Below are 27581 nucleotides of genomic sequence, written 5' to 3'. Positions count from 1 at the left end.
ATGGGGACCCCTCACCTGCAACCAGAGCACATGGCAAAGGGGTGAGTGGCTCCGATGGCCCTGCACTGCTGGAGGAAGCTGCTTCCTTCCCTTCCACCCCTTGCCCACACTGGTTAAGTAACAGAGCATCCCACTGCAGCATCTTCTGCACTGGAGCTGTCAGGAAGGACAAGGAGAGCCTGTGTTTTATACAGCATCCGCAATTTTAACTATGCAGAGACTCCACCACGTTAAATAAACTCCAGGAACAGCTCTTGTATTTTGGTAGGATTAAAGAGAAACGAGCAACCAGGCACATGTGCCAATAAAACCTGTAAGACGAGCAGAAACAGACCCAAAACACAACGGTAAAAGCAGCATTTGTGGTTAGTGCTCACGGGGAGGGGATGAGGAGAAGGTGCTTCCTTTCCAACAGTGAGAAAGCAAAGCAAAGCAATCATCATTAAACCTGACTCTCCCTTCACTCTTGCTCATCCCCAGCAGTCACTTAAAATGTCTCCCTCGCAAACATCTCAGCTTCCTTTTAAAAGGGAAAATAATGATGCAGAGGAATAACCACTTCAGTGCTACAAACACCAGATCTAACAGTTAAACACGCAACTTCGGGAACTTCTCCAAGATTTATATGTTTTGCATGGAAAGCAAATGTGGTTTTTTCCTGCCTGGGAAAATATTTAAGTGCTAATTTTATGAAGCCAATTCCATTTATTCCTGGTTTATGCTGCTGTTCGGATGGAAGCTAATTAGCCATTTAACCAGCAGCATGGGGATGCAGTGCTGGGTGATGCTGCACGCCTCTGACTTGGCTGTGCTGGCACACGGCTCCAGGGACCCTGCCCAGCAATGGGTTTCCTCTGGGGCAGGACTGGCTGAAGGGTGATCCTGAGGCCACCCTACCCAAAGACCCCAGGGCACAAGTGCCCTGGAGATGGCCTGAGGTTCCCTCCATCCCCACCAGCCGCAGTTCATCACCACTTTGACACAGCACAAGTCTTTCCTATAGGGATGCTCTCAGGAACAGCAACACTGCATTTGCATTCCCCTGCACATCTGTCTTTCTGCTGGCTTCACTCTGTGCAGGCTGAAACTCCTCCTTGTCCTCCCAGCTCAGAGCAGCTTCCACCTCCATCAGTCCTGGATGGGACCAGGGCTGAGGGTTTGGTGGGGAGCAGCCCTGCTACTGATGGGTGAGACCAGGGACCAGCAGCTTTCCTCAATGAGATGGCTTCATGCCAGTGAGACAGGATGTGACCATCACACTATGGACTATCTAACAAGAGCAGGAGAAAGAGCTTCCACATCAGAGCTGGGATCTGCCTCCCCCAAGGTCCCTGCCTTGGCTCAGGGGATGGTTTGTGCACCAACAGCCTTTCCCTCCCTTACACAACCACCCTTTTCCTATTTCCTATGAACTGGGAATGACAAACATCCCTGTTCTTCCAGGGAACTCTGAGCCTGGGAATTACTGCTTTCTACAAGGGGGTTTGTCCTGGCCTGCCCCAGAGCAACAGCCACCTTTCATCAGCTAAAAGATGATAAAACTGAGGTCAGCACAGCTTCAAGTCTCAGTTGCTTACTCAGACACCTGCAGACTTGCCACTCCCGACACAAGGCCCTTCAGCTCCTGCAGCAAGTGATTTGCCTCTGTTTCCCCAGTTATTTGTGTGGTTTTGACAATCTTTCTGGCCAGTTAAACCAGAACCATCCCGATTGTGAAACCCAGGAAGTTTGCTGCAACGCTCCGTAACACTTGCACAGCCACTAGCCAAAACCTCACACAAATAAGCTCTTTTTTGCCACACCATTCAAACCACCAAGCATCAACCCATTTTCTTAGGAGACAACATCTGCTGAAGTAACTTCCTAATCTTGGGGCAGGCAAGGAAACAAAGGCACTGCAGAACCTCTGGTCTGTGGGGAGGAAAACTGTCCCTTGGAAGGTTCCTGCTCATCCCACCTAGCAAAGGGATCCGTCCACAGGACCTCCTCCCCATAGTATTCATTACCTGGTCAGGAAAACCAGGTTGTGGCTTTCCTTGCAGCACTGATATGCTTCAGAGATGGTGCTTCCCCAGGGAAGCCCACAGCAGAGGTGATGATGAAGCATCCTTGGGCTTCAGGCAGGGACTGCACCCCTGAACCCGGCTGTTGGGTCTGAAACCCCTGGAGCTATAGGCGCTGCATCCTATAGCTGTAGGAATAAATCACAGCACAGGCAGCTCCTGGGTGATGACTGGTAAGGATAAAGAACCCTCTGGGCAATAAAGCAACCATTCCCGTTTCCTAACCCTGCATTTACATGGCTTTTCTTCCTGGGAAGATGTCAACATAGAGCAAAAAACTATGCTCCAGGATTTGCCTTGGGAAGCGGTTATCACATCCAGATAAACTGAGGCAGAGCATGATAACGTAACCAACACCACAGAGCAAAGCAGTGTTCGCAGGCAGTGAGGCACAAACCACACTGATCCTTTGCCTTATTTCAGATTAAAATAGCAGCTTCGCTCCGGTGCTATTTGTTATAACTCCTTCCCTCCCTCTCCTCTGTCCCTTTTCTCCCCCATCCCGAAAAACCAATAAAAAGAAATAAGAAGCTTCCTTTTGGGAACATGGAGGTAATAATACTGCTACCATCTGTTGATAAGTCCAAGGACCTGCACGGGGAGGGAAGAGGCTGCAGAGCTGAAAGGGAGTCAAGTGTTTGCCTGGTTTATTGAGAACTGAAACCAGCTTTCATTCTCCAGTAAATGGGAACTATTCTGAATCACCTCTTGAATGTTTTAATGCTGCTCCTGGGAGCACTGAAGGTAAATATGTTAATTTGACTTCAATCACGGTGCCTGGTGAAAAAGAGGCACACTGTATTAGTTTAGGGTACTGAGTCTGAAAACTATTCATGCATTTCTGCATATTTTATACTCAGCAAATAAAGTTCCAAGGTTCTATAAGGAGGCTGCAAAATTATTCTGAGTAAGCAATAATGAGGTGTGCATTATATAAGGCTGCTACTAATGGTAATCTATTATTAAAATTTAAGAGTCCTATAGCAGCCAAACAGTCCTACAGCAGTTTGTCTGCTCTGCGAAGGGAAAGCAGCACCTGGAAGAGGGAAGCTGGCGAGACACTGGGCTCCATACGTGGTGCCTGGGTTGTACCAGGTCCTTAGGGCAATCTCCCTGGTGTTCCCCTATTTAACTCTCCCACTGCTGCCAGCAGCAGCCTCGTGCAGCCGCTTGGGCACGGTCCTGAGTCCCAGCAGCTTCGTATTCCCAGTGTGTTCAGTTCTCCAGCTGATGTTCCAGTGTAATGGATCTCCCACAGTGCAATAGGTGTTAAAAATTAACAGGGTTTCAAGTTCGTACATCTTCATGATCCTCGGGGCTATCCTGAGCCTCGATTTCTGCTGCTGATACCCCACTTTGGCTGCAAGGAGGACAGGAACCAGTAAAACCCAGTGTGCTTTGTTGCTGTGTGCTTATGCTCTTGCCCTATCACCTCAAGGACCCCCAGAAAAGCAGCATCACAACATCCAGGTTGGATACATGGATCATGCCAGTGCTCAAACACATCAAGGGAAGAGTGCAGCATCACGTCCAAGCGATGCCCAGCAAGCTCAAGCCAAACTGGGGTGAGCTGGTCCTGCTCTGCCCCCCTCCCAGTCCCACTCCTTCCTAGGGTTGGAGGCTTCCCTGGAGACAAGCCACTTGCCCCAACAGGGAACGCCAGGCACTGCAGGACCCATCCCAGTAAGTGGTGGGGATTAAGGACACATCATCATCATCCAGTGCAATGGCACCATTCAGCATTGCTGTGAGAGAAACACAGCGAAAAACCCCAGAGTTTGGCTCATTTTCCTCCTTCCTACATCTTTTTGGGAGAATCAAAAGGAGTCTCTGGGGGCTGTAAATCTGTATCTGACAAACCCATAGAGAAACAGGCACATCAGTGAGGGCCCAGGTGCTGCAGCAACACTGGGCATCTGTGTTTAACCTGTTACAGCTTCACCTCGCAGGGTTCATGGACCCTCCGCACGCATCAGGAACGTGGTGTTCTCACCACATCATTTACCCCTTGGAGGAAATCCCCCCTCTGGCTGGGCATGAAATGCAAAATGACATTTCAGCTGCATTCCAGAGCAAACTTCTCCTGTGCAGCCAAGTTCTTCAGTGAGTTTAGATCCCAAAGGCAACACTCTGCCCAAACCAAAGGATAATGAAGCATAATAATTTCAGGAGAAACAAACTTAGGCTGAGACCTTTCTGCACTGAAAAGGACCTTAAACAGTGACGTGCTCTTTACTCTCCAGGCTGGACAGGGCACTGGAAGCAAACCGAAGCAGAAGGGATGCAGGGGGAACAGAGCAAGCTGGCATTTGCTGGGTGTTTGTGGCATCCACCTGCCCTATGTGCCCCCTCTCTGCTGTATCATCACCTACCTGGGCTGAAGGAGTTAACAGCTCTTCTGGGACAGCGTAACAGGAGCCGGGAGTTAGTCATCTAGGCATGTCCGGATCGGTATGAACCGGGAGCTGGCGTATGAATGAAGTTGCCTTGGAGATGCAGCCAAAACCAATGACCAGATATTAACTTTTCACAACAGGCTGCCAAGGGAGGCAGAACACGTGAAACCAGCAGGACAACAGCCTCCAGCAGGGGTGGGAGCGTCCGGATACAACAGGAGGGACCCCTGAGCCCCCCTCACAAGTAAAACCAAGCAGGCCAAGGGCTCGCAATGAACCCTAGTCTTGGACCTTTGGAAGTGGGTAAATGATGCCCAGATGCAAGATGCTGCCTTCCCTTGGGCTAATTTTAAAGATATTAAAGATGCCAACACCCAGCTCCTTCCTTCTGTCTGGAACCAGCTCTATTAGCACAAAAACAGCTATAGGCACCTTACACAATGCAGCCGAAATGAGCTGTCATTAAACAAAACCAGTAACAAGTAATTCAAAGGCTGGGCTGGGGAAGGATTGGATGCCAGCAAACCTCCCCCTGCCTAAGCCTGGCAATTCACCTCCCCTTCCAAAGGCAGTTTGGGAGGTAGCTAAGCAGGAAGGAGAGGCTGCTCTGGTCACCTCCTGGGCTCCTGTGCTGGCACCCAGTGTGACCAGGAGGAAACTCAGCTCCAAGCACTGGTTTCTCAGTCTCCGCTCAGAGGCAGGCAGCTTCCTATGGGGCATTCCAACCACCCGAGGCCGGTGGTCACCCTCTCAGCTCACACATGGAACGGGTCCCAGGGCAGGGTGGGATGCAGGAGCCGTGATCCCCCCATCAGGGCTGCACTGGGTGTCCAACCCAGCCCCACCACTGCCCAGGCAGCACAGGAGCGGGAGCAGAACCAGGCTCAGGACATCTCAGAGCTGAGCAGCACTCACCATATCCCCTGTTAGAAGAGCAGGGGATGAAACGGACACACTTGTATTAGAGCCTGGAATGCTGCAAGCTCTGCTCCATCCACACGCCAGCCCCTTGGCATTTTTTCCCAGAAGGAAAAACAGAAGATGCTTTCCATAAGCAGACGATTTCAGCAGCTAATTTTACCATCACTTATGGTCGACTTTATGACTAAGATTTCATGCTGACTATATTAATCCTGTCAAATTTCAGAGTGAGAGAGAAATGATACTGTATATTTTATGGCTGCAATAACTTCTAAGCCATTAGACATGCATGCTGACATGAAAGTAATCAAATTGATTTTTTCCCTATTACAATGAAGAACTTTGTATGAGCAAATAGTCTTTCTGGCACAGGAAGGAGACCCCAAGCAGCCTGAGCTCACCGAGGGAAATGAGGAACTCACCATGAGCCACTGTTCAGAGATGCAGGTATTCAGCTTACTCACATGCTACTGACACCAAAGCTGAAGGGAGCATGTTAGACATCAAGCAATTGACCAAAGCCAGTGTGAGGGATAACTGGAGGTTCTTAACAGCTATAGTGCATGTGCCAGATGAAGGGCTCAAGTCCCGTGTGCCTGTGTGCGGATGCCGAGGCAGCACTAAATGAGAACACCCATGTGCCAGGCGGTCAGCTGAGAGAACCAGCTTTGTTTTGAGCCCAGCCTCTGCTTTGTATCTGCAGAAAGCACAGAGAAAGAGCATTTAAAATAACTGTTTAAATGTAAATAGGCTTTTAATGATAAATTCCAAGTGTTTTGTTGGGTTCTTTTAAGCCTAACTCATATCTACACTCAAATCTAAGAAACACTCCTTTGATGCACAGCAGAAGATGAAATTCTCATTTAAAACCCTTTCAACTGACCTTTAAAAACCTTTAATCTCATTCTTCATAGAGTCCTAGAGAAAATCAGGTCAAAGCCAATCCCACGATGGACTGACAAGTCCCAGGGCAGAGATAACAGGCCAGGTGTCCCCTGCCATGTGTGGGACCCCAGTGCCAGGGCACCCACAGGCTGCTGCCTGCACAGGCAGGGGCTCTGCAAGCCAGGCCTGGCTCGGGAGGGGTGAACGTGTCTGCACACCTCCAAGGTGCCAAGACCCGTGAGAACCTGTCCTCTTGCTCGGATGGGTGAGGGCTGGTTGGGTGTGAGAGGACAAGCTCACAACAGCAAGAAAGGCAGGACAACCAGGAGCAGTTACGTGTACATAACACACACAGTGTAATGGCCATACATGCACCCGACAGGCACAGTCACGTCTCTTCCACAGCCAATAGAACTGAAGATTTCCCTTTCATGTGAAACATGGATCTCATACCATTTTGTACAATATTGGTATCAACCATTAAATAAGATCAGATCCTTCAAACCAAGTAACTTCCACGTAAATAATCTGCATGTGTATGTGCTAAACCTGTCTAATAGCTCCCATGAAGATGGGTGAGGGGGGTGTGTATGGATAACTTCTTTGGGCTAGCAAAAGGACTGAAGATTTCGCATGCTCTCTATGAATAAGACTTACTGAATAAGGCTCATTTTGGGGTTTGTTTTGTTTGTGGTCTCTGGGTTTTCTTAAGAAACAAAAAGAATCTGGGAATGCCAAACCATAAACCCACAACTACAAAGATCACCTAACCCAAGACTTGCTACATGCCAGTTTTAGGGAATACATTTATCCTGCTGTACAAGGTGTTTGTAAAGTCATCAGTGCGGCTGCCACAATCTAAACATGCAAAAGGTGCATAGAGGTTATTAAACAACATAAAACCCCAGGTGAACACAGGTAACAGCATCATGAGCCTGGAACTGGATGAGCTTTGGGATCCCCTGCAACCCAAACCAGTCTGCGGTTCTATGACAGAATGAACTCACTTTCTGGGTCAGTTTTACACTTTATTTCAATTCAGCTTCCATTCTAATTTCAGCTTTGACACCTTCCACAAACAGAAGTTCACAAACGCACCCGGACCCACACTGGCATCTCTAAAAGCCTCTTGCTGTGCACCCACGCAGCTGCTCTGTTACAGCTCCTTACCTGCAGTCCCCAAACCATCCCATGACTTTGCCACGCTCAGGAGAGCTCTGCCCCAGCAGTGCTGAGCAAACATCCCCTCGCTGCCGGTGCCACTTCTCCATGTTTACTGTTCACATAGCTTTTACAGGAATCCCCTCCCACCCGGTGCACGGGAACGGGGTTACAGCCCAGCCATGCATGTGCTTCATTGCCCACATTCCTTTGCAGTGACCGCAGCACTCGGCACCATCCCTGCTCCCTGCCTGCTGCGGACATGGAGGGAAGGGGCAGGCTCAGGGTGACAGCCCCAGCTGCAGGGACAGCTTCGAGGTGCCCATTGCTATGGGTCTGGAGAGGATGGTCTCCTGGTAGAGAGAGCTGAGCTGGTTTGGGGACTTTTGGGGTGTTTTTTGGGGGGGAGAATTGTTTGGTTTTTTAAATAGCATAAAACCAAACCCCATCGTGAGCAAACCCAAGCCAGAGCTCACTGCAGCAAACTGAGCCCACCAAACAGGTCCCCTCCACTGTCCCTCTGCTTTATATGGATCCCTTCTGGAGCAACCTTTATAAGGATCCCAACATTCCTGGTCCACATACCAGGTGAGACACAGCTCCCAGAGGATGATGACTGGTCAGCACGTGAGACATGAGCCCATAATCACCTTCAGCCCATAAGCACCTTCAGCTACCGTGCAGGAAACAGAGAATCCTTTCAGCCAAACCACTACCGAATTGTGCTTTCCACTCCTCACCAAACCCTCCAAATCCATAGTCCTGCAAACCAGGAGAGGTCTCCCGGGAGAGGCGACAAACAGTATCCATGAGTTTCCCTTGCCCTTACAGACATTGCCATGACAACACCGCTTCGACCCTCCAAACATGGATATATTCATTTGCACTAGTGGGATGGAGAACAATTAGGGCGAGATTCCCCGAGCCGGGAAGTCACAACCGTGGGGTGGTTCACAGCAGCACAGCCCAAGGTTGGAGGGAAGCAGCCTCCAATTTCAATGGCAAACAGAAACCCAGTGCTCTTCACAGCGCGTGACCTGCTTCATTACAAAGGATGCCAGTTAGCAAAGCCTTTAAATAAAACATTAAGCGAGAAGTAATTTGAAGCCTTGTGGATTTTGTTTTACTCAATTATTTTCTAATGCTCCAACTTTAAGAATAAATATGCAGAAACAAAGAGAAAATACCCAGGGTTTCATTTAATTCCTGCAGAAGGAATGAAGACGTTCACAGGAAAGCAAAATAACCTCAACCCAGCCACAGTTTTAATTAAAACTTTGATGTCCTACAAGATTCTTCAAGGTTGGGATATCTGCTTCCACACCCGGCAGCTAGCATTGCACCCATAGCTCACACTGCAATAACCCATGCTCCGCGCTGCTCTAACTCCTTTCCAACATACATACTCCCAACTCAAGCCACGTCTGAATGTTCTTTTTATCTCTGCCCATCATTTACATAACCAGTTGCAATTTGCACTCTGGTTGTTGGGAAGTTTCCCTCCAGGAGATCACACTGGCCACTGCTTTGCTTCTATTCACGCGTGACGGGAAGAATGTGGTTGTAGTGAGGCAAGTAGGGACATAAAACCTGGCAAAGAGCAGCAGAGGATAAAAGCCACTGTTGATATGCACAGGCTAATATGAGGTTAATGGGGAAAGGGAGGGGGAATGAAGCAGTTGATGATTAGCTCTGCAAATGTTCTTCTAAGACATCCTATAAACCCCAAGTAAACTCTATTCCTTTATGGCACAGCCCTGCACAGAGGCTGGGCTCACCTACAGGAAGGAGAACTGGAGAGGCTGGGAAATCTCACTGTAGTTTAGAAGGCTTCCTTCAAGCTGGACAAGCTTTGCTGAGTGTTTGGCCCCATCACTGGACAGTGCTCAAAGGGAAATACGTGACTCAGGTGAAGGGAGGACCTCGATGCTCAAGCAGCAGCTCCTTACAGGGCTGAGCAGGACACCGTGCCCAGGGCAGGCCATGGGAAGCTCAGGTCAGAGCCAGCTCTGTCATCTCTGTAATCATCACATCACAACCACACCCTGGCCCTGCACCTGGGGCCACTTTTGGGGTATTAAAGTTCTCCCCCGTGCCACCAGAACAGGGTATTTCCTGTTGGTAGGGGTTTAAGTGGTGGTATCCAGCTGAGCACCATCACACAGATACAGCCAACCCCGCTCCCACCAAGGGCTTCAAGATCGAAACCCAGTGATGAATCCATTCCCCTGCAGCAGAGAATAAACAAGGATTAGTATTCACCCGTTCATAACAGGGAAACCCTGCAGCTAGAGGTGGAGCCTGTCAATGCCTGAACATCCAGCCTAAGTTGCTTGATGAATGCTAACTACAACTTCCAGCAGATTGATCTAATTTGGGTTGATTTTAAACTATTGAGTTATCTAACCAGACACACACACAAAACTCTAGTGAAAACTCTCTCTGCCATTTCATGATGCTATAATTCAATCTGGACCTCAGAAGAGTCCTGACTTTTCTTAATCACATTTGTATTGAGAAATGTCCAAGAAAAAGTAAAACCAGGACAAATGCTACACTTTCTCTAAATGATCTGAAGTGCCTGAAAAATGGGGTCTATAGTGAATGAGCCTTCCCAACCCTGAGTGCCATCCGCAGCAGTAAACATCTTACTCATTTAAGCCAGTTACAATATTTATTAGGGTCTACTTTTGTCAATCAATCTATAATAAGCACAGAACAGCCAATACCTATAGAATGATTCTCTCGATTTCAGTTGGGTCTGGTTCTTGTATTAGGAATGGGCAGCTATGAACTGATTCCAACAGCTTGTAACCAAAAAAACCATGGAGAAGGGATGAAGTCAATGGTAAAATCCACAGTGACTTCAGAGGACCAGGATCTCCTCCAGGAACTCTGCTCAGAGAAACACAAAGATGCTGAGGTTGGACCACCCCAGGGCAGGATCATCCATCACACTGCAAGCATCTGTGGTCCAGCCTCCCATCACCCAGCCAGCGCCCCTCATTTGGGATGGTCTTACTGGTACCAGTGACACTGAGCCTTAACAGTGCTGTAACTGTTGGATGTGTCAGGAGTGCGACACAGCGAGATGCATTTCAGTTGGTACCTACAAGCTGCTGCCCATGGTGAGGGTGATGCTGCGCATCCTGCAACGAGGAGAGCCAGCACCAAGTGACTTCAGAGACAGCTGAGAATGAACCGAACCTCTACCGACTGTCAGCTCGGATCTGAAGCAATGATCTGAAAAGCCTGTTCCTGAACCCACGAGGTACGATGCTCCCCCTCCTTCCCAGCCCTCCTTTTAAAATTCAGCCTTTATCAGCTTGAGTTGAGAAAATCCAGTAGAAAGGCACAAATGGATTGTGCAAGTAAGCAGAAAAACTGTTACATCTTCTGAATGTAATTTTGCCAACAGCCTCTGCACAATTTTTTTTGTCACGCTTTGCATTATGAAGGAAATTTCTTTTTAGAAGAACAGGAGCATGATTTGCATAATATTCTTTGCAAGTTAATATCAGCCTCTGATAATGATCTCTGCATAATGCAAAAACGTTTGAGAAGACTGTTACAACACTAAGTAATCATATTTTAAATTATGTTTCCCTTTATAGAAAGGTGTTGCAAAAACACACAGACATGAAATCTGTCTGTTGAAGTCCCAAGAACCACCTGACCATCTTCCCACTATTCTACTGTTACAGATTGCAACACTGCCTTTCAGAATCTTACCAAACAAATTACGCTGCAACAGTCTGGCTTCACAGAAGGCAGAGCTTTTTCCTGCGCCGATGCTCCGGCACATTACATTTCACAAGAGCTTCTGATGTACTGCACAAGTTAAGCAAGGACCTAGAAATTAAGATGCAACACAACCGAGAGTGCCACCATAATTAAGGTGGATTCTCCCATCTGAACTCACACCAATCCAAGCAGTGGCAGGACCAGGGCAAACCCTAGTTACCACCAGGTACTGGGGACACTGCTCTATGTGGGTACTGGCTGCAGAGCCATGTGCAGGGCATAGGGAATTAGGACCAGGCCACCACTGCCACATCCCCACTGCACTGAGAGCATCCCCCCCGGCACTAGCAATGTTCCTGACACCCCTCTGAGGGCTTAGGTGTTGTCTGATGCAGTCACAAGATCCCTGCTCACACCACTGCTCAGGCCTAATTAGGTCAGGAACTAAACCTAAGAAGAAGAGGTCCAGGAGGAAGCCATTTATACAAGCATGCCGGGCAGCATCCTATTAGATGTGGGCACCAACGATTTCCCTCAACCCATCTCAAACACGGGATGTGGGTGGGAAGCTAATGCACTTAGATATTAAATGCTTAATATGTCACTAAGACTTAACAACCACAACTGAGTGGTTTAAACCTGAGCTAAGCTTCCCTGTACTAAAATAAAACTGCAAAAGGAATTCAGAGAAGTTCTTGGGGAGGCCCTTGAACAAGGCTATAAACTACAGGAGTCACACACTGCAATGAGGCGAAGCCAGACACCACTTCCAGACTGATCTGTTTCTCATGGTACAAATGATGTAAGTCTCAGATTTGGAGGAAAGCATGAGGCAGGATCCATGGCGTAGGCTGTGCTCCCGAGAGCATTGCCATGCCCCAGAAAGCCAGCATCCTTAGCCTCTACCCATAGCATCTGCAGGACCACAGAGGAAAGCACATATAGTCCAGCTAGTGCTGCCCACGTCTCTATCATATACAACAGGGCATCATTCAGCCTGGAGGGTGGGTGGGTTTTTCCCACCTACAAAACGAGGTCTAAAATTCAAATACCAGATCTGTGCAGTCAAGCATGGAGAAAACAGCCTCTTGGGGGTCAGAGCAAGGCTGCCCTGTCTGCTCGGCTGCTGCACGGGGTACAGAGATCCTCATGGAGACCTGTGGTCATCCCAAAACCATACAAGATTCGGTGACTTCCAGGGTCTGCCCAACCACATCCAGCAACAGGCAGGAGAAGAACCACCAGACCACAGACCAGCTACAGAGTGTTCAGGATGGAGCTGGTGCCTGCTGGGGAGCAGAACAGGATGGCAAATGATGGGCTCTGCCCCAAACCAATTCATGAACCTGCAAGGAAATGGGACTCGAAACCTTAACAACACCATGCAAGGATATAAAAGCTGCTTTGTGCCTCACTGCAGTCTGGAAGCAGAAGTGTTGCCCCCATCACTGGATCTGAAAACCACTCAGAGCCAAGTTATCCCAGCTGGCAACACAGGTTCCCCAGCCCTCACTGCCCTTGGGCAGGACCCTGACACCGCAGCACAGAAGCACTACAGGTACCTTGGGCTCAATCTGCATTTTCACAGTCACACAATGAAAAACACCATGAAAAACACCCAGCAAACCCAAGCCACCCAATCTGTGAGACCAGTTATTAGATTGCTCGAAATGGCCTGAAATTAAACACCCACAGATCTTATTGGACTGCTCAGATATTGATTCTGGTGACGGGAGCTTCTTGCTGGGGCTGCAGCACAGATTCCCCCTGCTAGAAATCCCACCTGTGTGCTGAAACACACTGGGACTGTCGGGGGTTGTTGCTTTGCTCCCTCTTCCTTGGCCTACAACTGCCAGTGCACATCAATAAAATAAGCCAGGAATTTCAAATGGGAATTTCTTTGTTCCCTGTTGCCACTGTGCTGAGACATGGAAGAGCATGGGAATGCCCACACAGGAGAAGGAATGGGCAACAATGATGCCGCAGCTCCCATCCCATCCAATGCCATACCACTCCCAGGTGGTGTTCATCACCTGCCTGCATCTCTGAGGCCTTCCAGACCAGACCTACAGGTAACCCTTGGGAGCCTCCCAGCTCTCCTACCCTCAGGAATGCCCTCCACATGCAGGATCCCCACAGGACTATAGGATGGGAAGGTAGAGACACAAGCTGAATATGGCAGGATATTCTGCAGGTCTCTTGCTCTGGGGAGGTGGTTTTCCTTCCCATTCCCCAAGGTAGTTTAACATGACTGGCATAAATGCCATTGGTTTCACCATGGACACAAACAGCAGCCTGGGGTAGCCCTGTGCCAATACAGCCCCAGTTGTCCAAGCAGGAGAGCTGGGACATGGATGTGTCATGCTCCAGTGAAATCTCATGCGATTCCTGTCAAGTGAGATGATTTTGGATCCCCATCCCAAGTTCTCTCAGGTTATACATTCACACAATGCCTGAACACTTGACACACAACAACACTGCTATAAACTACTTTTTTCCCACATAAAGACGAAATAAACCCATTAAACCCCAGTCTCTGCTGTGTGTGAGCAGTGACTCCAGCGCTCCAAGGAAAAGCCTCCATCACTCTGGTCATCCAAATCCCTGTGATCAGTACCAGAAGCATGCTCTGTGCTTCACAGCCATGAACCCAGTCACTGCCATCGCTACCCCCAAGCCCTGCAGATGCTCCAGCTCCAACAGGCCTCCCTAACACACCAGATCCCAGTCCCTCCATCATGGCCCAGCAGCCCGGAGGAGAGCGGAGCAGCTGGAAGACGACAGCTCTGCAGCTTCCAAACTCCTATTTAGCCTTTCTTCATGATGGATTTCCCACTTGCAGCACAAACGCAAGCGGGGCTGGTTCCCCTCTCCTCCCTCATCGGGATGTGCTCATCCTTCAGCTAACAGCTCATCCCCTCAGGAGGTGCATCACTGCCTTGTTAGCAGCACACCCACCCTGTTAACAAGTCAGTGCCCCATCCCAGCGCTGGGTTCTTTAAAGGACCTGCCCTTCCCAGTCTCTCCATCACCCCACAGATGTGAAGCTCTTGGACAACACAGGGTAAAGCTCTGGAGGTGTCCAGAGACCAGCATGGATGGGCTGGAAGCTTGGTGGGGCTGGAGCAGCCAATGGAGCCATGCCCCAGCGGAGCCATGGCACGGATCCTGGGAGCTGTCTGATGAGTCAAGAGGTCCTGCTGTTGGATTCACTACCCAGCCTGTGAATTAGTCAATCCTCCTCTTTCACCCAGGGCAGGAGGGGGGGGCTGGCCCCCATCCAAATATTGTGTAAGCTGCAGAAAAACCCTATTTAAAAAGAATTAAAACCCCAAACCCAAAGAGTTTATCCATAGAAATACACTTTGGGAGGCACAGGGGAAGGCTGAGGGTGAATGATTATCTGCTCTTGTCCCATTCCCTTCCTCCAAGAGCCTTAAAACGCCTTCCCCCCGCCCCGCTCCGGCCCTGCTCACATTACACACCGATAAACCGGATCGTGGTGCTCGCGTCCTGCCCAAGGTCACGGTGACAGCAAACTGCCCAGGACGATCCCAGCCTGGAGCTTCCCAGCACACACAGCAGCATTCTCAGGCTGCAGGGCAAGACCCTGCCCCGGTGGGGAGGGATTCAGGCAGTGATGGAGACAGGAGGCTGTTTTCCATCAGCCCCATTCCCATGGACACCCACCCCGCAGGCTGATGCCACCTCCACAACTTCCATGGTTTTAAAAGGCTTTTCTCCCTCCTTTGCTTCCCCCCCCCCAGTTTTTAAAATCCAATTATAGCACGACTCTCTCAGCAGGGGTCAGTGTAGAATAAGAATCGCCCGAGTTAATGGACACAAGACCAAGACAGATTAATGCCTAAATGGCTTCAAAAGTTGTATGATGCCGATGTCATTAACATTTTAATTGTAATGTATCTTTTTAATCTGCTTTCACACTAATGGTTTTATATGCGTCAAAAAAACAGAGAAAAACTGCTGACAACAAAAATATCAACATGCCAAAATTACCCGACGGAACTGAGCGCTGTAATGGGAATGAAATGCAGAAAACCATGTTAATGATGCATTAAGACCAGGAATTGTGCTCAGATGAGAGTCAAAAATACAGCACGGCACTTGCGTGCCCTGTCTTTGCCTTCCCCACGACCCCAGATCCGTGTCTTTCAGTGGGGCTGTGCTGAAGCAATAACCCAGGCAGCATTCCCAATGTATGCAGAGATTCATCCAAAGAAAAGCAGGCTTTAAACCTGGCAATTAATCTCATTTAAGCAGGGTGATATTCCGGAGCAGCACCACACAGGAGGCTGCTGCTGTGGTCCATGACCCTCTCCTGAAGGGCCCTGATGCTGCTGTCCCCCCTCTGCAGGCTCATGACCACAGCAGGACTCACATGAAGATGCAGTTACAACCACCGTGCAAAGCTCTGGTTTACTTAATTAGGAGACAATTAAACCTAAGCAGTAATGTTTCATTAAGCACGGGCATGTATTGATGGTGGTAGCATGTATAAACGGAGGGAGGCAGAAAGCAGAAGATAATTGCGGAGCAGACAGATGAAGTTTGAAGCAACTTCGCTCTGCAGAAATGAAAGGATGAGTGCTACAGATGCTTACACCTGCCTGTGAGGCTGGGCTGCAGCTCTAGAAACCATGCAAAACCTGCAGTGCTTTACTTCATAGCCCACCAGAACTCGTGAGAAGGGAGAAGATCTAGTCAGAGGGATACAAACCCTCCATACAACCATTAGCAGATCATAAAATCATGCAACGAGAGCGTGATTCCAAACAGAACAGAACCAAAAGCACATTACACTACTCAGCTTTAGTCCTATGATGGTGGCTGCATCCAGGCAGGTTTCCAGTGAAGGGGCACCCATGAACTGGGGTCACCCCCATCTATGAGAGTCTCATTCCAGCAGGATCTCAGCCATGGGCTTGGTACCCAGGCAAAGAGCCTCTCCCCAGGAGGGTCCATGGTGCAGCCAGGCACATCCTGTCCTGTGGGATGGCCAGGCCCATCCACCTCCCCTTGGCAATCAAGGCATTTTAACCACCTTTAGACATACAAAACCTCACTCCCTGTGTCTTCTGGGCACCTGGCCATTGCCTTCTGCATTGCACACCTTGAAATGCCAACCCTTTATTTATACACCTGCATGTTACACCTCTATCTAGCACAATCCATTCAGAGCTTAGCACCCTGGAAAGCACCGAGTACCGAAACATTATCACTCCTTTGTCGTGTCATCACTTAACAGCACCTTCCACAGAGTCTCTGCAAGGAATTATCCTATTCCCAAACCTAACCCTTGTTTGCCTAATGCTTCATATAATCAGAGCGTAAATGTTTGTCCTATGACAGCAAGAACTGGCATGTAAAACATGTACCCCCACACAATATATATATATAACTGAGGCTGCCATATGCTTCCCCAGTGGATATCACGATCAGAACGCGCGCGTGGAGCTGAGCCAGGGCTGGCACCCGAACACAGGACCCTCTCCACACAACTGCTCTGCCACCGAGCCCACGAGCCTGAGTAAGCACAAGCTCGGTCATATTTAACCTGCAACTCTTCACACACTCTATCCTCCACTGAAATCCAGTCTCCAGACACCAGGGATTGAACAACATCTGGCTCCTGTCCCCAAATCGACTGATGCAGAAGAGCCTCGATGGCTACAAATGAGATGCTGCGAAGAAAAGCGGATTCTTCTCTTCCTGGTCTTGCGAATGATTAACAGATCCCGATATTGGCTTTATTGCTGCAGGGATGACACCGGGAGGTGAAGGGTTTAATCCCATCCCAGTGACTATATATGGTCACTCTGATGGAGTCACCTCCCTCCCCTCACGCTCTGCTGCCCTTGGCTCCTGGCACTGGCCTCTGCAGCAAAGCAGCAGTGCCTGGGCACGGCGCCGGCGAGCCGCGGGTCAGCAGACTCCCCACGTTACCATCAGCTCTCCCCTTTCCCAGGTCTTTTTGGCTTTTCAACAGACAAACCTTATACTGGGAGGAAAACAGAGAGAGAATACGCAGATACTGGGAAAGAAAAACCCCAACCAACAAACCCGTTTTAAGAGTACTTTACAGGGAATTGCTGCACAGGGAAAAGAAAACCTGTCAAGTGACTTCTGTTCAAATGTATTTAATCACTTAGAAGTTAAAAAAATAGGAAAAAAATCAATCTTTTTTGCGAAAAATATATCAATTCCTTCAGCCCACACAGACCGGGTTGTTATCGGAGGACAGTTTGTGGCTGCTGAAGCAGTAGCAGCGATTTCTGCCCCCCCATCCACCCACCCAGGGGAAAAAAATGCACTGAAATATTTGTCTTCATAGGAAATGTAACACAAAAATGTACTTGACATGCAGATTTGGGGTTTTTTTAAGAAGTCTGACGTGAGGACCTCTAAAAAGACTGAAGGCAAACTGCAGTGTCTGCAACGGCCCCAGAACACACAGAGCACAGAACACGTGCCAAGGGCTACTTATCATCATTTATCCCATTGAGCCATCAGCTTTTGGGGGTGTTGGGCACTGTAACGAGCAACTGCTCCCATCTCCACCAGCCCCAAGGCCTCCTCCATCAAGGAGCTCAGGGAAAGAACTGGTGTCATGCAAGGGCCACAGACACCAGCAGCCCCAGGTCCATCATCCATCAGTCCATCCATAGGGCAGCCTCTGCCCCAGCTGAATGCGGGGATGAGGAAGATGTGGTACCTTCCAGCAGGCTGAACCCCCCACCATGGAACAGAAGGAGGAAGCTCCATGTGCTCCTTCCATCTCCCTACATGGCAGGCTCCATCCCAGCACTCCAATTGCTATTACCTCCATCCCCATTGAGGAGTAACCACATGATAAACCCAAGTGCAATCCTGTACTCCAGGCATTGCCTCTCCCTCCTGATGCTGTTCAGCAAGTTCCCCTTCCCAGCAGCGTTTTGGGACACAAAGAGCACAAGGTTTGATCATTTTCCTCAATTTCTGTTCTGCCTCCAAACATTTGCTTAAAACCGAGTTGAACTCCGAAAAAATAAGCCGCTAATGAATCACAGCTCCTCGCAAATGAGCAATTGCAGTTGACACAATGAATTATGCCTGAAGCAAGCTGGGAAACATATTTTGCAAATGATCTCATCCACAGGCAAACCTGGCATGACACCCGATTTGCTAAAAAAGACACAAAGCCTGTCAAAATCCCTGTCACTCCGCAAATACAGGCAGGTAGAGCTAAGGCACAGCCTCACCCTCTCCGGAGCACACTTCACCTGCTTCTCAAGGGCTCTACAGCCTGGATGCCAGCAAACTGATGGAGAACCCCCCCACACACACACAACACATCCCATAGGTGTGCCCAGCCCTGCTGGTGCTGGGGGCTCTTGGACCTGCTGCCACTTCCCCAGGCAAAGCATAGGAGGGCTGGGAAGGGGAAGCTGCTCTTCGGAGGGTCAGTGTGGGCTCAGGCTCAATTGGAAGGCTAATAGCAGCAAGAGACAATGCTCTCCCTGGCCATTAGGTAAAGCAGGGAACTTGAATTCACTTTAATTTCCTCCAGCTGAATGCCTCTGGTTTATTTCTTTCACTGCATTCAAGTGAGCTCAAGGAGATATAGGAAAAGTAGTAAAATAAAGAAGCACAATCAAAGTGCAGCCCCCCCTGCTCCTCAACATCCCTGCAGCTCTCCAGGAGTGGTTCCTTTTGGCCTGGCACATCCCAGCCCATCTCCCACCTTAAAAAGCTGCCTGGCTCAGAAACCCTGGGAATATTCAAACCCATGACTGAAGCTTCCTTCTAACCCCATTTTGTCAGGCCTGGGTATTTTTAAACACAGGCATTGCACAGAGCAAAGCAAGAGCAGATCCCATCACCCCTCTGCAGGTGGCTCCGCTATGGTTATCCCTAATCCAAGCTCTGCGTCACCACACATCCAACCCATTTCAGTACTGGGATTGTCCATCAAGGCCTCTCAGATACATCACATAACTGCAGAGCTCCTCAGCCCAGCACCAGCTCTCCATGAGGCCTGGCAGGAAAACTGGACAGCCTTAGAACCAGAGAATGGTTTGGGTTAGAGGGACCATCAAGCTCCTCCAGTTCCAACCCCTGCCACAGGCAGGGACCCCTTCCACTGGAGCAGCTGCTCCAAGCCCCTGTGTCCAACCTGGCCTTCAGCACTGCCAGGGATGGGGCAGCCACAGCTGCTCTGGGCACCCTGTGCCAGTGTCTCCATCCCCACATGAGCTGTGTCCCCAGTTGGGCAGGTCCATGCCAGCCTGGAGGTCTCTGAAGCAAACCCAGAGCTCACCAAGTCAGATGGGCTCTGCCAGGAGATTTCTTGGCACTTCTTCCTCAAGGACCAACCAGCAATGCAGCAAAGAGGCCTCGCATCTCCTGACACCTCAGCTGGGGATTTGACCCTAAACCTAGTCCAGGAAGGACTTACCAAGACCTCATAGGCAGTACAAGCAGTAATGATGCTCTATGTACCCCAGACCAGCACAGAGACACTGACCCCTCACCAGCACACACTGAGAGGAGCCAGCATCTGTTCCCCTGCCCCAGGGCCAGCTCTTGGCCAGCATGGTCTGGTCCAAAGGGCGAAACCCCAGGCAGGGGGTCTGAGCCTGGAACCAAAGGCATTAAAGCACTGCCTTTTCCCAGCTGCCTGCATCATGCAATGAGCCTTGCAAGTTTGCTCTGACCAATTTTAAGTTGTAGAAATCCATCCCCACCCTTTACGCTCCAGTATCACCATTTTTCCCCCATGAAGTCTTCATTCTAAGGCCTGTACAGGAGGAAAACCCCAAACCCGCAGCAGTGATGGCTGCAGAAGGACATTTATTCCCAGGAGGAGGAAGACAAGATCCCTAATATTTTACATTTGCTGCTTACTTCATAGCAAACTATTATTGCCTCCATTACCCCCACCTTGAGGTCACAGACTTACTGTCCTAGGGTGGGTAAACAACATCAGTTCAGCTAATAAGGAAAGGCTCAGCTTTATTGCCTTGAGTTGAAGGGGTTTATTTAACAGCAGGCTATGAACAAGGTGATTCGGGTCTTAGAGTGGGGCCAGGTCACCCCCAGTGGGGACCCGAAGGGCTCTGCAGAGCTGCTTCCAGCATCACCCAGGCCCCACCACAGGGAGGGCAGCAATCATTCCTGTCTGCTTCCCGATTCCAACTGCTCCCCCTGTTTAATACTTCATCTGGAGAAGGTAAACCAGCACACCAGCCCCGCAATTACACCAGGAGAGAGGCGAGCATTGGGCAGGCATGAAACACATCAAGATGCCCACAAATGCCTCCTGCAAGGAAAGGGGGTGGGAAAGGGACTGTTCAAATTGATGGTAATGGAGCCCTGGGTGGGACTGATCCTGCCCTTGTGTCCGGGGGAGCCGGAGCAGCGCAGCCCGCAGGGAGCTGCCGGCAATTCATTTCCCTACAGCAGGGAAGGTGTTTGGAGAAGTCCTTGAGCACAGCAAAGGCACTTTAAGTACAGCAGGCTGCAGGCTGCGGCAGTGGGGAACGCGCCCACCCAGCAACACCCAACCGCGGACCCCACTTGGTCCCCGACGCGCACATGAACGCCCTGGGGTGGTTTCCGTGCCGGGATGGGGGCACAGCCACTGTCGCAAGCGAGCACCGGGCACCCCAATGACCCCCGGGATCATCCCTCAACTCCAAGCGTTCTGCTGGGGTTTAGGATTGGGTTTATTTCCTGCCTCCCCTTTCCCAGCGTCTTCCTCCCCTGTGTGAGGAAGTCGGAGCCTGCGCCCGCATGGGGCCAGCACAAAATAAGCCCCGCATCGGGCACGCAGCCTCGGGAAGGTATCGCTAATAATAACCACCCCATTTCCCGGTTTCCCACATTCGTGCAAGACTTGGGAACAACCGGAACTAACCCACCCCCCCCACCGACCCCCGCTGCCCACGGCCGGGGGGGTCCCGGCACCCATAGGTCCCCCCTTCCCTCCCCCCACCCCCCCCAACCCGCTCTCCCCCCCGTGGGGCTGAGCCCATCCCTCCCTCCGGTAACCGCACCGTGACAATGAAGGGCAGCGGGATGAGCGCGGTGCGCAGCGCGGCTGCCGGGGGGGTCCGGTGCTACCGGAGGGGGGTTCCCTCCCCGCCGCCTCCCCGCCCGCCGGGCCCGGCCGCAGCGCTCACCTGCGGGGCTCCGGCCCCATGGAGCCTGCCGGGGCCTGCAGCAGGAAGTGATTCCGGCCGCTCCGCACGGACCGAGCCTGACCTCGCCCGGCAGCCGCCGACAAACGGCCCCGACGGGACCGGGCCGGGCCGGCCGCTGCGGGCGGGGGGCGGTGGGGGGGGTGGGACGGGACCGGCCCCCCCCGGGGCTGCCCCGCACGGGAGGAGGGGCCGCGGGGCGGGACCCGGCGCGGACACCCCCACCCCCACCGGAGCGGGCGGGTCACGGGGCGGGGCGGGCGCGCTCCGGGTGTGCCCCTGCGGTGCGCGGACACGGGGGGGGACCGGAGCGGGCAGGGGGTGTCTGAGCTGATTGATGCCGGATCGATTTGATTTGATATGAGTCATTGTATTTATCTTTATTTATTTTATCTTATTTATTATTTTATTTATTATTTTATTTTAATATTTTTATTTTAGCTCCGTTTATTATTAATTTTTTAATTTATTTTGATTTATTATTATTTTACTTTATTTTTATTTATTATTATTTTATCTTGTTTGGGGTTTTATTTACCTTGGTTTATTTTATCCTATTTCTTTTATTTAATTTTTATTTTATTTGATTTATTTTTTTATTTTATTTTATGTCTCTCATTTTATTTTTAATTGTATTTTCTTTCATTATTTTATGTTACTTTATCTTGATCTATTTTACTTCACGTTATCTTTTGCTTTGTTTTACTCTATTTATTTCATGTCATTATCTCACTTTCTTTTATCTTCTTGGGCAAATTCCCATCCCTGTAGCCTAAAACAAAACCTCATTTTGCTTTTGCCTCTCTAATGTTCAAACCAGCGGCAGATCTGTGGGATTCAAGCGCATAGTGTTCACCCCCCAGCTCCTAAACACGTTTCAAAGCAATCACAGAAACCCTCTTTAAAGCATGAGCCTCTTTCCCTCTGTTCCCCATTGAGGCCATGGCAGAACTTCCTTGTATCTGGAAGTTTCTCTCTCAACATTCATCATTCGGAGGATGCCCTAAAATCTGCACCAAAATATCCCCATTTTTAAATCAGCCCAGAGCTGCTCAAGGCTGAGGAATTCCATTAGCACTCCACACGTGGCAAAGCAGTGTCAGGTCGGGACAGACACATTCGCTTTGCTGCGCAAGAGAAAATGGGGTTTTTTAGGAATGATGCATGAGAAATCTACCCCAAAGTTCATTCCAAGGTAGAGCAATCCTTAAATCCCTGCCCTTAAAATGAGACATTCCCTGCTCCTCTCCGCCCGTTTCCATGAAGCATCCCAACACAACGCTACAAACCCTGCATGACACCCGTTGGCTGTGTCACAGTGGAGGGAATCAGGCAGTGGTGGCCCATGGGGCCACTTTCTGGACATAGCAGAGCCTCTGAGTTTCATTCCAGTCCAAATACATGAAATACCTCCTGGAGTACATATATCCCAGTGGGAAAGCCAGCCCCAAACCCATGTCCCTGCTTGAGGCAGCACAGCTAACATCAGAGCATCCCTGTGTTCCAGATGACATGGGACACGATTTACTGGCTGTATGCAGTGCAGGGATGAGAGTCAACGGTGTGGATGCTGGAATCCCCAGGCCATGACCATGGGGAGCTGTGACATCCTGGATAGGTGGAGAGCTGCTGTTCTTCCCCACATGCTTAAGTAGGATGGAAAACCCAAGTGCCGTGACTTGCCCAGGGCCTCCCCCAGCTCTGAGAGAGCAGAAGGGCTGTTAATGCTGCAGCCAGGAGAGCATCTTCCTTCCCTTCAGCCATGGGCATCTTAAAACGTTCTGTGATGGAGAAAGAAACATTTCTAAAGTACAATTTCATGTCTCAGAATGGCTCCAGGGCTCGAAAAAACATGTTTATTTACTACTATGCTGATTTTAATGCAGAAGATTGGTTCAGTGACGAGAGGAAACAGAACAGGCGACAGTTCCCATAATGTCTGCAAAGTGTGCTCAGGCTGACGGAAATGTTTTCTTTCTTTCTCTCTCGTTTTTAATCTAGCATTTCAAACTGAAGGATGGCTGCAGGGCTGAGGAATCACTTGATGGAACACCCAACATTTACATTCCTGCAGGAGAAAAGCTAACTTGTGTTTTTTCATCTTAGTGAAGCAGAAGAAACATCCCTGCAGCAGCTCACGTCCATTTAACTCTCCCTGGCTGCAGCTCTTCAGTTAAACTTCAGCTGTCCATGGCTGAGCTTTAGGGATTTTGTTCCTTTTCCAAACTCTGGGCTCTAAGGATGCTAAAGGTGTTAAAATACACTTTGCGTCTTGGTTTCCAGTTGTATTCGTGAGTGGCAGTGGGAGGGAGCCGGCCTGGCTCTGGCATCAGAGCTCTCAGGGAGCCCACAGCTCAGCACCACAGCATCAAACCCTGGTGTATCAGATGCCATAGGGCACAGATCAAAGCCACAGGCTGGATGGGGTTGGAGCAACCTGCTGTAGAGGAAGGTGTCCCTGCCCCTGGCAGGGGTTGGAACTGGATGAGTTCCCCTTCCAACCCAAACCAGTCCATGATTCTGTGAATCCAGTGAGCAGAGGACACATTTATTTGGTGACTTTCCAGCAAGCTCAGTAATGAGCAAGACCTGCAAGGTCCTTCCAGTCTTCCTCCCTGCAGGGATGATGCCATGGGGATGGCCATCAGTGTGGCCGGGCTGTGCCATAGGGCAGGCTGGGCTGTGCCACATACATCCAGCAGAGCAGCTCTGGGATGGAAAAGGATGATGGAAGAAATGGAAAAGCTGAGAAGTCTGCCTGAGAGACTGGTTCCTGTGAAGCAAACCTTCCGAGGCCTTCACCAGGCAGAGCAGTTGGCATATTGGGATGGAGGTTGGTAACTGGGACAGAGCTTTCTTTGCAGGTAGAAGCAGTGTTATCGCTCTAATCCAACACACACAAACAGTGTGTGCACTGCACTGTGAACTACAGGGCAGTCTGGTGGGTACAGAGAATTACATGCTGCTAAAAACCTTTACTTTGCCGCTACACTTAGGTTACACTCCAGTGTACTTGGAACTCATAGAAGAGAGGAGAGGAAACAGCAGCTATATCACAGCTATGTTAAGTTCACTGGGATTAACATACCATCATGAACAGCAGCAAATGACAAACCAACATGTATCAGAAACCCTTGTTTATGTACTTGATTTATTTATGGCAGAGGGATTTGCCTTTTCCCCTCCCCATCACAGCAGCCGAGGGATGAGGTTTGCTTGTTGTGCTCCAGCGGCAAGAGCAGAGACAAGTGTTAATGTCCTTGTACAAACCTAAAACACCGTAAGGGAGGAAAGAGCTGACTCCTCAGGGGGGTTGTTGTAGTCAGTGTAGTAGAGCTCAGTGGTGTGGGAGGATACTCAGCTTCTGGCCATATAGAACAGTAACTATCTAAGTAATGGTTTACTTGGGTGCCATGGTTTAGTGTGAGGTGTCCCTGCCCATGGCAGCAGGGTTGGAACTGGATGATCTTAAGGTCCTTTCCAACCCAAACCATTATATGCTTCTGTGATTCTAAGGACACACCTCTCAGCTACAAAACTCAACAGGATCTGGAGGTGGGCATTATACCTGCATTTCCCTTTGGAAAACGGAGATAAGGAGGTTAAATGACAACCTGTGACCATGTCGGCTCTGCCTCATTAGTCTCTCGCTCTTCTGCTCCTTGACCGCTTTGTGGTGTCTCCATTCCACTTCCCACTCCAGCATTACACTCTGCTCCCATTAGGGAGCCTTACTGGCACGTATTTCACTGGGAAAGCTGTAACCCTGCTGCAGTAAATCTCTGCTGGGTCACAGGGGGTCTCATTCCAGCCCTGCAATGTTTTCATGTCAGCCCACAGAGATCTCCTGGGAGGCCCAGGGCTCAGAATTGGCATTTTGAGGGTGTCTGAGCTCTCTGAACCAAGCCATGACCCTGGCAGATAAATGTCATCACAGCCTGCTTCTAACATTAGTAATGGCAATTGCCGGGCGGGATGGGACAATGAACAGTGTGTTCACACCCCCTTCCTGATGCCCACCACACTTGAGGAGGGATGGGTGCTAACACACTGCAGTTTGGGACAAGCCCCTGGAATCTGTGCTCAGCCAAAGCTGCAGGACCCAGGAGACAATCTCTTACCCAATAAAGTCTTTCCTTTGTTGTCTTTGGTGGCTGTTCAGCTCAATTCTTTTTTCCTCTGCTGGGTATTCTCCTTTCCAGCTTTGAATGCAATGTGACAGCCTCAGTTATCCCAGCCCTCCCCTGTTCCAGCTCACGTAATGCTGACCAGAGAGTGGGAAACACCACTGTAGCAGGCTCTGCCACCTCACTCCCCCGGGCAGGGCTTTCCCTCATCAGCATCCCCAGGAACACGATGAAGTCATTCATAGGATAAGGCACTGCTCAGAGCGAGCCTGTGTGATGGAATCAGAGATGCAGTTGTTATTTATTATCAATAAAGTAAATGAAGTTCTGAGTTCTTTACATGAAGCAGCTGCAGGAGGCTCAGGAATCACCCTCTGCCACACAGCTGACAAGGTGATGGCTGTTTTGATTACGACCAGGCTTACTTGGTGTACATTAAAATGATGAGGAATAAGTTAAAACAAACAGAAATGAGAGTGTCTCCAAGGTGGCCACATTGTCCTACCTCAAGCGGTCCAGGTTGTATGCACAAAGCCTTTCCTTGTTTGTAAACAGAGACATCCTTCAGCTGCTGGCATGAGAACTGTTCCAGAAGCACAAGGCACTGCTTGTTTCCAGCTGGATCCCATGAGGTGAGGGTAGGACAACAACAAACTAACGGATCATTGGCCTGGTTCAGAAGCTATTTATTACAGGAGGGTTTGGTGATGAGTGGGAGGAAGGCAAACCCAGTGTCAGGAGGTGGTTTCCCTCTGGCTGTGTTAATTCAGGTGCAGGTACTGAGTGCCCTGGCTCAGCTGATGCTGCCAGGCTGGGGCTGGAAGGTTCCTGATCCCCCAGACACAGAATGGAGACTTTTTCCCAAGAGCATCATAGAATAAATTTCTCAGAGAAATATCTACTTTCATCTTAAAGACCCAACGTGTTGGTGGATAGAACATCCTCTTGTAAATGATCTCGGTGTTTAATTGCCTTTACTGCTCAGAAACTGCATTTAACTCCAACTGGCACAATTCACAGGACTTTACAAGCCTTTCTCTGGCTCACTGCTTCCTCTTTAAGGTCTGACCAGGATTTCTGCTTCCCAGATGCATCATCTTTCTCTTGGCTCTGTGAGTGTGCATCTTGTTAGCACAGGACCTATTGTGCCAAGCAACCTGGATGGCTGCAGCGCCAGACTCTTTAGGTCTTGCTCCCACTGCAGCGCGTTGCATTTGAAGTCACCTTTTGCTTTAAAGAGTTGTGAAACTTGGGACAGGACACATAGAATGGCTCATTTCTTTGACAGAACCATCCCTTTTCCAAAGCCTTTCTTGCATAGTAATTCTCATTAATCTGAAGTTGACCACTAAACAAATAAATGGTGTTCAGCCCCTCCCTACACATCTTCTTACATCCCTCACATATGGGGAATTAGATGCACAGAAACACAAGCAGCAACCTTGGAGGGGTGAATATCCCTGGCCAGGTGAGAAGGGGACGAGGAAGCTGCGCATCTTCTCTGCAGGAGACGATGACGCCCTCAGTGAGAGCATCACACCGCCTGAGACAGAGTCAGGCAGCTCATTTCTCTAAGCTAAGCATGTAAATGAGCCTGGCATAATCGGTCTGTGTTTCCCCTTCCTTTCCATAGAAGCACACTTTGGATTGAAGTGTCTGTGATGTGACTGACACAGCAAGTCACTGTTGTCAGCGCAGTGATGCACGAGTTGATGCTGCAGTGCTGGAGGTGGAAGCGGTAACCTTGGCTCCCTGCTGCTCCTCTGCCAGGAGCCCAGGACCCAGTGTCACCGGTGGGTGCTGCTGGGAAGTGGCTCCTCCACCGCTGGAAATGGGCTAATACTGACACTGACACCCACTGAAGGTGTTACCTGTTCCCATTCACATGTGACAGCTAAACCAGCCGACCTGGGCTTGTCTTCTCCACTGATGGCTGGAGGCCATGGAGCAGGCAGAGGGATGGAGCAGCTCTGAGCTGAAATATCACTGCTGCACACAGGACGGTCTGAGCCTTTATTGTGTGATCGAGGTAATCAGAGTGACTAAGCAATAACTTAATTCATGCTAAGAATTTTAATGTCTTAG

General features: G+C 49.8%; 1 protein-coding gene across 1 annotated transcript in view; it reads right to left on the bottom strand.

Moving 5' to 3' along the window:
• Positions 1-21479, bottom strand: part of NACC2 (NACC family member 2) — a 50121-nt gene extending 28642 nt beyond the window's left edge. The window contains exon 1 of the mRNA XM_034067432.1: positions 21352-21479. The gene's annotated coding sequence lies outside the window, so the exon portion shown is untranslated. The remainder of the gene's footprint in view (positions 1-21351) is intronic.
• Positions 21480-27581: the final 6102 nt, after the last annotated feature.

The sequence above is a fragment of the Melopsittacus undulatus genome, chromosome 11 (genome assembly GCF_012275295.1).
Source record: "Melopsittacus undulatus isolate bMelUnd1 chromosome 11, bMelUnd1.mat.Z, whole genome shotgun sequence".
In the NCBI taxonomy this organism is placed as follows: Eukaryota; Metazoa; Chordata; class Aves; order Psittaciformes; family Psittaculidae; genus Melopsittacus; species Melopsittacus undulatus.
This window is presented reverse-complemented; position numbering and strand designations above follow the sequence as displayed.